General features: G+C 38.2%; 1 pseudogene; it reads right to left on the bottom strand.

Moving 5' to 3' along the window:
• LOC136837395 (uncharacterized) overlaps nucleotides 1-12,991 on the bottom strand; it is a 111,418-nt pseudogene that overhangs the window by 57,261 nt on the left and 41,166 nt on the right.

Here is a 12,991-nt window from a genome sequence, read left to right as displayed (position 1 = left end):
AACCGGAAAAAAATTTAATGAGAGAGAGAGAGAGAGAGAGAGAGAGAGAGAGAGAGAGAGAATAAAAAACAAGTAATAAATACTAATTAGCGGTTAGCGTGACATCGAAGTTAATAAGGTTCTCCACACCGCTGGCAACTCGGCCCCCCCCTCCCCCGCCCCCGCCCGATCTGTTTCCATGATACCTCGACCACCACCAGTTTTTGCGACTTTTCCCTCTCCTTCACCTCATGGCATTCAAAATGTGTGTGTGTGTGTGTGTGTGTCCCTGTCCTTACCCAGGTGTACGCAAGACAGGTTCGTGATCCGACGCGCTAAAAGATTAGTCGCTCTGTCTTCACTGGGCCAAGCCTTCGGGGAAGACGCAACATACACACACACACACAACCTACCCACCTCTCCAGAAATGCCCTGCCCGAAACCCATGGCCTTCCCCGGTCCTCCTCCTACTCTTCCTCCTAACTCCCAGAAAAATCACTTCTCGGAACGGGAAGAGCGCCAAGGAGAGATAATCACTCAGTATTACTCCTCCTCCTCCTCCTGCTTCTTCTTCTTCTTCTTCTTCTTCTTCTTCTTCTTCAGCGCATCGAAATGTCTACAACTGTTCAATCTGGACAAGGTTTACTGAGGAGCAATGTCGGTGGACTGTATCGGGAATCATTAAAAGTAACGTATATCAGTCCCTCTAAGGCAAATCATCAGAAAATTTCTTCCCTCTAAGACAAATCATCAGAAAACCTCAAGTGTAAATAATGAAGACAGTCACCAAAATGACTGTCCGATAATACACAACTTATAAACTTTACAAGTTTACAAGTTCATTTCACGCTGCGGTGTCGCTGATACAATCCTCAAGTCTGAAATATCTCAGAGAGAGAGAGAGAGAGAGAGAGAGAGAGAGAGAGAGAGAGAGAGAGAGAGAGAGAGAGAAGCGTTAAGGGTCTCTATAAATAGTACACGGTTTCGATTAAGCCCTCTCAGGGCTAAAAATGAAAGAAAGTCCTTCCCGAGTATAAGAAAAACACTGCTACACGTCAAGCCTCATATACTGTACATATGATGATATGTCTTTAATACAGAGTATTTATATAACAGGATTCTATACATACATTGATGAAAGACCCGAGATATTAAAGGAGATCAACACAAGAAACCCAATACAAAGAGAAAGAGCAAATATGCCTTGGTAAAGAGACAGCCAAACTTACACAATTTGGCTGTGATCTCATCAATACATGATACGCCAATGATACGGGACGTCTTCCAAGCGCTGCTTCTTATCACAAATATCAAAGCATTCCGGTCAGGGGATAACCTTTCTCTCTTCAAAATGTATCTCATAATAAACAAAAATTTTACTTTTTCGACAAAAAATGAATTTTATGAAGATTCTAAATTGCATAAAATTAAAATAGTCACTTTACTTGAAACCACTGGAAGTAAAAGAAGAAGCAAGAGAAAGGCCACGAAAGCAGAGAGGCGGGAGAAATGCGTTGGGGAGACCCTGGGCGCATTCCCCGCCACTCCGCCCCCACCAACACCGCCTTTCCGTAAACGGGTGAGGGCGTGCTCATCATCAGATGACACCTGGGTGGGCGGACGACGGTGGGTGGCCTCGCCTTCACCGTCACTCACTCCCTCTCTCTCCTTTTCTATTCCTAATCCTCGAATTTCTCTTCCGAAGGCTCCGTAGTAGTTGCTGCCCAAGAGCATATGAATGAGAGAGAGAGAGAGAGAGAGAGAGAGAGAGAGAGAGAGAGAGAGAGAGAGAGTAGTAGTTTCGCAGTTTATGCAAAGTGCAAATTTACCTCCGGTGACAACTTGTTTATACATTTCACACCTTTGTTATCTCCGTTTTCCTGGCTGACACCTTCATCTGTTTATTTACACAGGTGACAATAATTATTTTTAGCAACGCCCACATGACGCCGCTTCAAATGATAAAAGTTAACAACTGCGAAAAAAAAGTAAAAAATGCACCGAAGTTTCTTCGGCGCAATAGAGTTTTCTGTACAGCGTATAATGGTCTCGGTATAATGCTGTATGAGCCGCGACCCATGAAACTTTAACCACGGCCGGTGGCGGCATGGCCTATATCGTTGCCAGATGCACGATTATAGCTAACTTTAACCTTAAATAATATAAAAACTGCTGAGAATAGAGGCTGCAATTTGGTATGTTTGATGATTCGAAGGTGGCAGCCCTCTAGCCTCAGGAGTTTTTAAGATCTGAGGGTGTACGGAAAAAAGTGCGGACGGACAGACAAAGCAGGCATAACAGCTTTCTTTTACAGAACACTACTAAGATGCCCCTTCGCAATGAATGAATAATTACAAGGAGAAAAATAAAAGCTTTCAGGTAAAAAAAAAAAAAAAAAAAAATAGCAATGAGAATGCATTCCAATAATCTCGAAACCTTGACGAAGTACAATTTATAGAAACAGTTTGAGATACGCATGTTTATAAAAGCACTCATCCCTTGGCTAAGATAATCTTTCCACGGGCTTCCCGACAGCTAGAGTCCGTGCTGGCATAAAGCCAATGTACTGTGATACCTCTCTTTGTCTCCTGTATAAAAAACGATTCAAAATCCCACGTATACGATAGCAGTACTCGTCCGTCTAACAAAAATGTGCCCTCTGGACCAAACAGAGAACAGGAATAGTTGATCATGTCCTGAGATTACTGAGAATAAAAAAAGGCGCGAAAGATATCTAAAAATGGCGCGAAAATAAGCCGTCACTCGATGAGCTTGTTACGAGGAGGAGGTTCCTAGATCATCACGGTCTCGGACCACTGGCCAGACCTAGGCCCAGACCTTAAGACCACTCATTATTACTTCGGCGGGGAAAGTTGGTGATGGGAGGGGGGGGGGAGTGACGAACCCCTACACCCACCCACCCCATCCCCCCAAAAAATCAAAAGTTCATAAAAATTTTAACATTACGCAAACGCAACTGACGCAAATACACAAAATGAATGATACACAGTTCGTCTATAATAAAGGAAAAAATAAACTAAAGTAAGTGATGACAATAAGCACAGCAACGTCGAGATAATTATTAATCCCATTCTTTACGCCTTTTTTTTTAATGCGTAACCTCTTATTCTATTCTATACGGTCTTATAAGTTCCACCACATTGAATACGAATGACGGAGAAGAGTATCATGACGAACACATATAACTCCTTGCAGTCAATTATTAACTGTACTTTTCTGCAATCAATTGCCATTTTTGGAAGCAGAGAGAGAGAGAGAGAGAGAGAGAGAGAGAGAGAGAGAGAGAGAAATTTATAAGATTCACTTCAATCAGTTACCACCAATAGATAAACCAATAACAACGTAGAAATCGAAATCGTCACGAAGCTGGTTTAGAGAGAGAGAGAGAGAGAGAGAGAGAGAGAGAGAGACGGGGCGGTGAAGATTCCGAAACCATCGCGTCCGCTTGGTCTTAACTACCTGGCACTGGTACCCCCGCTAAGGGTGTCTCCTCCCCACCCTCCTCCTCCTCCTCCTCCTCATTCTTCTTCTTCTTCTTCTTCTTCTTCTTCTTCTTCTTCTTCTTCCGTGGCCACCAAGGCCTGGGGGTTCCCTGATTTGCATCTCTGAATGGAGAGAGGAGAGGGAACAACGATGTTGGCGCCTTCGTCCTATTATACACACCACCACACCAACTTTACGAGAAGAGCCTTCGCTTCTTCTCCTTCTTCTCGTTCCTTTTTTTCACCTTTTCTTTCCGCTTTTCGGCTCTCTCGTTCAAGCGAAAGTTTATATACCTCTTTTCTGGACGCTTTTCCTATTCATTTAACTTTTATAGCTTCGATTCTTTGTTTTTTTTATTATATTCTTCTTCTTCATTTTTTCTTACTTAAATAGTCTCTTCTTTCGGTTTTCCGTCTCTTCTTTCCGCTTTACCTTGTGTTGTACTTTAATTCTTTTATTTTTTATAGTTCTTCTTATTTAATTAACTTCTATAGCTTCGATTCTATAAATGCTTTTTATTCTAGTCTTCTTCATTTCTTATATATATTAAAGAGTTTCTTCTTTCCGCTTTTCGTCTCTCGTTGAAGCGAAAGTTTACTTCGTTTTAAACACTTTTTTTTTCCATAGCCTTTCTTGTCTATATAAAACTTATATAACTTCTAATCTATATATTCTTTCTGTACATTAACAAACAAAACCATCAGCAGCAGTAGTAATGGCAGTAGTTAAGAAGAGTTATAAACTTGAAGTTCTCAAACTATCTGTATTCAATGCTTCGCAAATCTCTAATGCGTTCACTAAAATATTATGGTCTTTCTTTTGCAAGCGTCATGGGACGTATCCCTTTGACAATAGTTGATTGAACTGAATATAGAATTCAGGCCAAAGGCCAAGCGCTGGGACCTATGAGGTCATTCGGCGGTGAAACGGAAAATGACACTAGAAAGGTCTGAAAGGTGTAACAGGAGGAAAACCTCGCAGTTGCACTATCAATCAAATGTTAGGAGAGAGTGGAAAGTAAGATGGAAGAAAGAGAATACGAAAGGAGGTACAGTAATAAGAAAGAAAAAGGGACTCCAGCTGTAAAAAACCTTAAGTAATGCCTACAGTGCACCGCATGAGGTGCACTGACGGCACAACCACGCTACGGAGCTCAGTCTCTCTTGAAAACTGAACCTAATCAGTCGAGATCGGCCCGTCTGTCTCTTTATTCTCTCCTCTCCTGTAACGGGCGAGACCGAGACAGATCGTCGACGGGAATCTTGGTGAGGGCCACCACTCTTAATTGGAATGCTGTCGCTGTCGCTGTCTCTTCTACCGGCCGCAGAATACTCTCCGAACCAGACGAAATTCTCTGCATATCTCCAGCATGGCCGCCGCCACAAGTCCAGTTAGCAGGCAGCCAGCCAGTTAGCCAGACCTTCCATTATGTATGCTGGCAAATGCATCGCATCGCTTTCTTTGGCTCTGAGGAAGTTCGTTGGAAGTTCACTTTATATATATATACAGTATGTATGTATGTATGTATATATATATATATATATATATATATATATATATATATATATATATATATATATATATATATATATATATACATATATATACACATATATATGTATATATAAATCATACATATATACATACATAATATAAATGTATATATACATATATATATATGTATATATATACTGTATATATATATATATATATATATATATATATATATATATATATATATATATATATATATATATATATATATATATATATATATATATATATATATATATATAAATTCATGATCGTATTATTTACAGAAAAACTGACTTAGCGGATAACTTAGCACCATCCTGTCACGGCCCAACGAAAGAAGAAAAAGAATTGAGAGAAGAATTGGGTAAAGTAAGTATAAATTTCCCAACGCCCACAAAAGCCTGTTTTCCGTAAGATTGACTGATTTATGAATGTTTGGTCCGATGACCTGGCACTGCAACCGTTTGGTTATTCAGTACTGCGAAGAAAAATTGCAGCGATATAAACCTACTGCATCAGTTAATTAATAATCTAGAATAGAATACAGAATATAGGCCCTATAACAAACGCTGGGACCTGAGGTCACTCAGCGCTGAAAGGGAAATTGAGAGTAAAAACGTTTGAAATGTATAACAGGAGGAAAAACTCGCAGCTGCACTATGAAACAATTGTTAGAGAGGGTGGAAAGTAAGATGGAAGAAAGAGAATAGAACGAAGGTATATAAAAAGAACGAAAAGGGTTGCAGCTACGGGCTGAAGGGACGCTGCAAAGCCCCTCAAGTAGTGCTTACAGTGCACCGCATGAAGTGCACTGACGGCACTTTTTATGAAAAAAAGACTGCAGCACGGGAGAAAGGTACCTAATTTTATTCTGACGGCAGCAAATCGAGCAGCAACTTTGCATAGCCTCTTCCTTACTTGATTTAACCGAAGTGGTTCCCCTTCCCTCGCATATTCCCCTCCGTTCTAACCACCAAAAAAAAAAAAAAAAAAAAAAAAAAAAACCACCGTCCATGAGAGGCACTCCCCATTCGCTTGGCCAAAATTATATAGCTGTCTACATAACTGAGGTTTTCCGAGAAACCGCATTCTCATATAGACGATATTTACGACGTGGTTTTTTTTTTTATAATCACTCCGAAGGGAAGTTAGGTTGTACTGTTTAGAAGCAGCGAGGACGTGAATTTCTCAAAAGAGACATTCCTTCGCTAATCGACGCGACAGAGACGAGCCCCTCCCGTTTTGCAGAGCTAACTTTCCCACCAGCGGACTCCTTTGCCATTTTTCAAACGAATTTCAACGACCCTAAAATAGTTCTCCTTGTATTTTAATGGTTTACTTACATCTTTATCTATTAATTTACTAATTTGTTCATTTATTTTTTCTAATAACTGATCTCTTCTTTCTGTATTTCCTATTGCCCTTTGTAACTTCTTTCAAATGAACACCATATTCTTTGGAAGCTTGAATATTATGTCAATGGCCCCTGTGGGTTTTCCTTCTGAAAAAGATTCATCTTCAGAATATAATAATAATAATAATAATAATAATAATAATAATAATAATAATAATAATAACAACGCCTCGCGGAATTTAGCGCTGAAGGCCTTTCGCCCATAAAAACCTTAAAGCAAATGCTGTCACTTCCTATCTATCAGTATTAACAGTCAGGACGCAGGCAACCGCAGGAAGTTAATTACTGAAAACAAAATACCATCAAAAATTTCACCCCAAAATCTCCATCTTGGACTCTATCGTTTTATGAGTGAATATGAAAGGAAGAGGTGTGTGTGTGTGTGTGTGTGTGTGTGTGTGTGAATAAAGGTTGACGGAAAAATATGAAATACAGGACTATATAATACCACTTAAATGTCATCTTATCTATCAAGCATTAAAACACCTCTTTATTGAATTAGTTTAGCTGTCATACTTATGACAGGAAAACACACTATATTCAAATACACAAGGAGAGTAAAGGAAACTTCTCAAGTTCAAGCATTAAAACACCTCTTTACTCATTCAGCTTGGCTGCCATCCTTTTAACAGGAAAAAAAACCTATATTCAAGATTCACCAGGAAAGTACAGGATTTTTTTTTTCTCAAGTTCAAGCATTAAAGCGCCTCTCTACCGATTCAACTTGGCTGCCATTAAACCACGTTCAAAATTCACCAGTAGAGAAAAGACAAATTTTTCCTTATGTTCAGTCATTAAAACACCTGTTTACTGATTGAGTTTACCGGTAATATATACTTATGACGGGAAACGCAACATTCAAAATTAAATTTTTTCTGGAACTTTAACACCCGCTTCACAGGAATTCCACTCAAGGTTTCGAAAAAAAAAAAAAAAATGGCGTTGGTTCGCTCAAGACATCAACAATACACTCAGGGTTGTTTCCGCATTCAGTCTCTCTCTCTCTCTCTCTCTCTCTCTCTCTCTCTCTCTCTCTCTCTCTCTCTCATACACGACGTCCAGGAGAAATTCCCGAACCACAAATATTTATCCCTGGAGGATGACTGAAGCTCGGAAATATATAATTTGTTTTGTAAGTTGTTGGCGATACCCATAATTACTGGAGAACACGCACTTATCACTGAGGAACTAAGTAATGCATGTGAAGGTCCCGATAATTATAAAAAAAAACAATAAACAAAGAAATAAACAATAAACACAAAAGAAGAAGAAGAAGAAGAAGAAGAAAAATAAAAAAACAGTGAAACAGAATCCCCCAATTGCATTGCTTACCTTGCACCACCTGTCTGCGGGAGGTGGGCGGCTCCTCCGGTCGTGACTCCTTGTGGGCGGGGCTCGGAGGGGTGGCCGTGACCACCGGGCGTGCATGGGCGGGCGGCTCACGACCGCTCAACGCCCTCTGCTGGCTCAAGTGGGCAGTGGCGACGCTGTAAGGGGGTGGCAAGGGACGCTCGGAATACGCGGGCGGGAGCTCCCTGTGAGGCTGCACGTGGGCGGGCTCCGCCGGAGGCAGCTCCAGGTACCGTTGGGGAACGCACGTAATGACCGTAGGACGGGCGCGGGCGGGCAGGTAGGTTGGGCGTGGGTGGTACGGGGGCGGGGAGGGGAGTTGGAGGTGGGGGCGTGGTGGGGAGAATGGGCGGGAGGGGGCGAGCGACGCTTCGTGCTCATGTCTAGGGGGACGTCGTCGTCCATGTGGGTGGTGTGGGTGGTGTAGTAAGCGTGGGCGTAGTGGGGAGGGGGTGGGGGGGAGTCCACCACGTTGATCTCGTCTTCGCTGGAGCACGCCCTCTCCGGACTGAAAGAAATAAAAAAAAATATTATCACCTTAACTTCGAACCTGCATTAACCTATACATCAACCTAAGGGGTCACAGTGAAGTTAAAATCAGAGTTAAAAATACTTTAATCAATTAGAAATTTTTATAATGACGATGTTAATAATCAGTCCTTAATAAACATTAACCTATATATTAACATATAGAGTCAAATTGAAGTTAAAACCAAAGTTAAAAATATTTTAACCAATTAGAAATGATTATTATAACGGTGTTAATAGACAGTCCTTAACAAACATTAACCTGCATTAACCTATACATTAACATATAGTGTCAAAGTGAAGTTAAAATCAAAGTAAAAAATACTTTAATCAATTAGGAATTATTATCATAAGAATGTTAATAACTGATCCTTGACAAACGTTAACTTGCATTAATTAATCTGTACATTAACAAATAAAGTCAAAGTGAAGTTAAAATCAAAGTTAAAAATACTTTAATCAATTAGAAATGCCTATAATGCCGATGTTAATAACCAGTCCTTAACAAACATTGACCTGCATCAATCTACACATTAACATATACAGTCTAAATGAAGTTAAAATCAGAGCCAAAAATTATTTAAGTTAAAAATATTTATCATAAAGATGTTAATAATCAGTATTTAAACATTAACCAAAATTTCGCTGCTAATACAGGGGAAGTTTCAAGTCTTTTCAGAAGTTAATGCAACTTTAACAAAAATTATTTATAATATAAAAAAAAACTTTCGGTTCTAACGAGGATAAAACAAGCATAAAAAACTACCTTTGCCTTTCGCACCGAAACCGCATTTTGATTCTCAATTAAACCCTTCATTGAGAGAGAGAGAGAGAGAGAGAGAGAGAGAGAGAGAGAGAGAGAGAGAGAGAGAGAGAGAGAGATTCACAGTTCATTACCTGAACAAACAGAAACAGGTTCATTTAACGATTTTTCTTTCAACTTTATATATATATATATATATATATATATATATATATATATATATATATATATATATATATATATATATATATATATATATATACATACATACATACATACTATATATATATACACTATACTTTTCACATATTTTTATCGGTCACCCTATCCACGCGGTGATCAATTGGTCCGATATATATATTTTTTTTTTCGTCATACTGCAAAGCTGTCGTCTGCCCTTAAAACTTCTTATGCCAAAGCGTTTTCTACTTTTTCCTTTCATTCTTTCTCTGTTCCACTCTTTCTTTCTATTTTTCTCTCTTTCTCACTCTCTGGAGGGACCGAAATAGGAGGCTTTTCCAAACCGCTGCACATTCTGTAGCAGCAACACTTAATACGACACAGGACGATTTTTCCGTTCTGTCGGAAAAACGGGACAATAAAATAAAAAAGAAGAAAAAAGGTGTCTAAATTAGAAAGGGGGAAAAACAACCCGAATCATCACTTCATATTCTTTTTTCTTTTTATTTTAGCTTTTTTCGTGTGGCGTTGCAGCAAAATCAGTCGAAATAATGGCGTAAATATACTTCAAAATAATGGACGGATTGATAATGAGGTTTCCTAAGAGTCACGGGGGAAAAATATTATTAAGTAAAGACTAATTAGGGACGCAAACACTTAAAATTCACTTGGTTGGGTGAGCGACGCGGTAAATCATGGAGAGAGAGAGAGAGAGAGAGAGAGAGGAGCACGTCTAAGGAATAAAGTCTTACGAGACCAGAATAAGTAATCATATTTTATATATACATATATATATATATATATATATATATATATATATATATATATATATATATATATATATATATATATATATATATATATATATATATATATATATATATATATATATATAGAGAGAGAGAGAGAGAGAGAGAGAGAGAGAGAGAGAGAGAGAGAGAGAGAGAGAGAGAGAGCGAGCGAGCACGTCTAAGAAGGAAAGACTTAGGCAACCAGAATAGGAAAGGCAACGAAAAAAGACAAGAAACAAAAGCCAAAATGACTACAGAAAAAAATTAATCCAATAAGAGGTTCTTTTAAGTCCGACCTACTTGCCTTGCCTAGAGATGAAGGAGAGAGAGAGAGAGAGAGAGAGAGAGAGAGAGAGAGAGAGAGAGAGAGAGAGAGAGAGAGAGAGAGATCTACCTCTCGCTTTGTTGTACAAAGTATAAACCCTCTATGGCTTCCTGGGGGTAAGTGGAGGGAAGGGGAGGGATTTCCTCTCTCCTTCCTACTCACTTCCCTTATCCGACTTTCAACAGCTACCGTATAAGGTGAATAATATATATGTATACATATATATACATATATATATATATATTATAAAGAATACTGCATAAATAGTATTAACTTTATAACAAATAAGTTTTCGTTTTTAAACTTTTGAAAATCTTAGTAAAATACACATTATATGTGTGTGTGTGTGTGTATATATATATATATATATATATATATATATATATATATATATATATATATATATATATATATATATATATATATATATATATATATATATATATATCTTTTTTCACAGCCCACAGGTAACAGGTAACGAAGTTCTTACGTCGCATCCTTGTAAAAATGTAGATGAAAAGGCGCCCGTCAGACCGGGGACCGCCCAAATGCAACGATGCCCCTTTGATGAATTATATGTCTCTCTCTCTCCCTCTCTCTCTTAATCGATTTCCGTTCACGGGCAATGCGATGAATGGGCAGCAGAAGGTTTTCAAGTGTCGTGGCTCCTTATATTCTTCTTCTCTGGTGACACTCGCCTCAATACGAAGTCAGGTCGTGGAAAACGACTACGCTTTTCTTTAGCGCGACTTATACGCTTTTAATGATTGATTGACAGACTGGGGCTTCGATAATAATAATGGTTTTTCATGACGAACTAAATGACAGACTGGGGCTTCGCTTTTTAATGACTGGGGCTTTATCAATGCTGAGCAACTTCAACAGTTCACTTGAAACTCAGTGCATTACCACCCTAACGCTATTCTCCTTGCATTTTAATCATTTTTGTCTATTTATTAGTTTATTAATTAATTTATTGATTTATTTTTTAATAAGTGAGAACCCTTCTTTCTGTATCTCCCTTTACCTTCTCTTACTTCCCAATGAGCACCATATTCTTCGAAAGCTTGAATTTCAAGTCAGTGGCCCCTTTGGTGGGCTTGTTCCATATGAATAGGGTTCATCTTCTAAATAATAATAATAAATTGTGCGTCTGAATCGCTATTAAGATAAACTTAATCAAGCGCATGGCATTATTTAAATGAGGTCACAGTAATCGACCAAAATACTGTTATCAAGATTTATAACACCGAGTATAATCTTACTCGTATGTCAGGAAAGAATTACTGACAAAAAATAACTGATTACATTTGTAAGTATCCTTGTTAAAAAGGCACAACCTTTTTCTCATTGTTCTGATGAATTATTTATGCACTTTTTTCATTTCTACCTTTTTTTAAATTCTTGCTTGACAAAATAGCTGATTACATTCATAAGGATAATTTTTTTTCTTCATATCGGCATCACCACATTTTTCTCGTGAATCTGGTGAATTATATGCTTATATGACTAAAAAAATAATTTGCTACGCATTAAAACAGCATAAAATGAGTGAATCTACAGATAAAAGGAAACAAAATACAAAAAAAAAAAAAAATTTTTTTAAATAAAATCGTGACAGATCTTTGCATGTCTACGTTTTTAAAAACTTTTTTGGCTATGTATTAAAACAAGTAACTAATGCATCCATATAGAAAATAAAACAAAATTCATCGCGAAATAAAAAAAATGCAATTAAACCACAAGCAATGCCACTGAATTCATAAAGAAAATGAAAAAAAAAAATTAAAAACACCAATTAATAATGACATCTAGAAGCAATAACATAAACATCTTTTCCCCTTAAACGCCCGTCGACCCCCCCACCCACCCCTAGTCTTCTTAGTCCTCCCTTGTTGGCTGCTGGATGTTAATAAAGCGAAATCTCAGTGAGGAGTATCTCACAGAGGGTTTCAATTGCATAATGAAGGCGTCATCCCAAATTACAAACCAGGATACGCCAGCCACGCCAGACAAGGAGACACTGTGACAAAGCCAGAGAGAGAGAGAGAGATTGACTGTGACAAAGGAGATATATATATATATATATATATATATATATATATATATATATATATATATATATATATATATATATATATATATATATATATACACACACTGTGACAGAGAGAGAGAGAGAGAGATACTTTGACAAAGAGAGAGAGAGAGAGAGAGAGAGAGAGAGAGAGAGAGAGAGAGAGAGAGAGAGAGAGAGAGAGAGAGGCTAACGTTTCTCAGTTTCCCACTGATGCCTGTTGATTAGCCTCAGGAATTCGGGACGTCGGAGGAGCTATACCATGAGAGGGATAAATGGGAATAGGAATAATGGGAGGGAATAAGGATGAGAAGAATGGGAAGGTGAAAAATGGAAGGATAAAGATAATTGCAATGAGGTCACTAATTTACTAAGGGGAATTCTCCAAGATAAATTGTGCTTCCGTCAAAACACCCGATTATATTAAGCGTCTCTTAATGTGATCAAAATACCATTTTTAGTTTTCTGTAAAAAAAAACTATTGTGCCGGCTTTGTCTGTCCGTTCGCACTTTATTCTGTCCGCCCTCAGATCTTAAAAACTAC

This window comes from Macrobrachium rosenbergii, chromosome 59, assembly GCF_040412425.1.
Source record: "Macrobrachium rosenbergii isolate ZJJX-2024 chromosome 59, ASM4041242v1, whole genome shotgun sequence".
Lineage (NCBI taxonomy): Eukaryota > Metazoa > Arthropoda > Malacostraca > Decapoda > Palaemonidae > Macrobrachium > Macrobrachium rosenbergii.
This window is presented reverse-complemented; position numbering and strand designations above follow the sequence as displayed.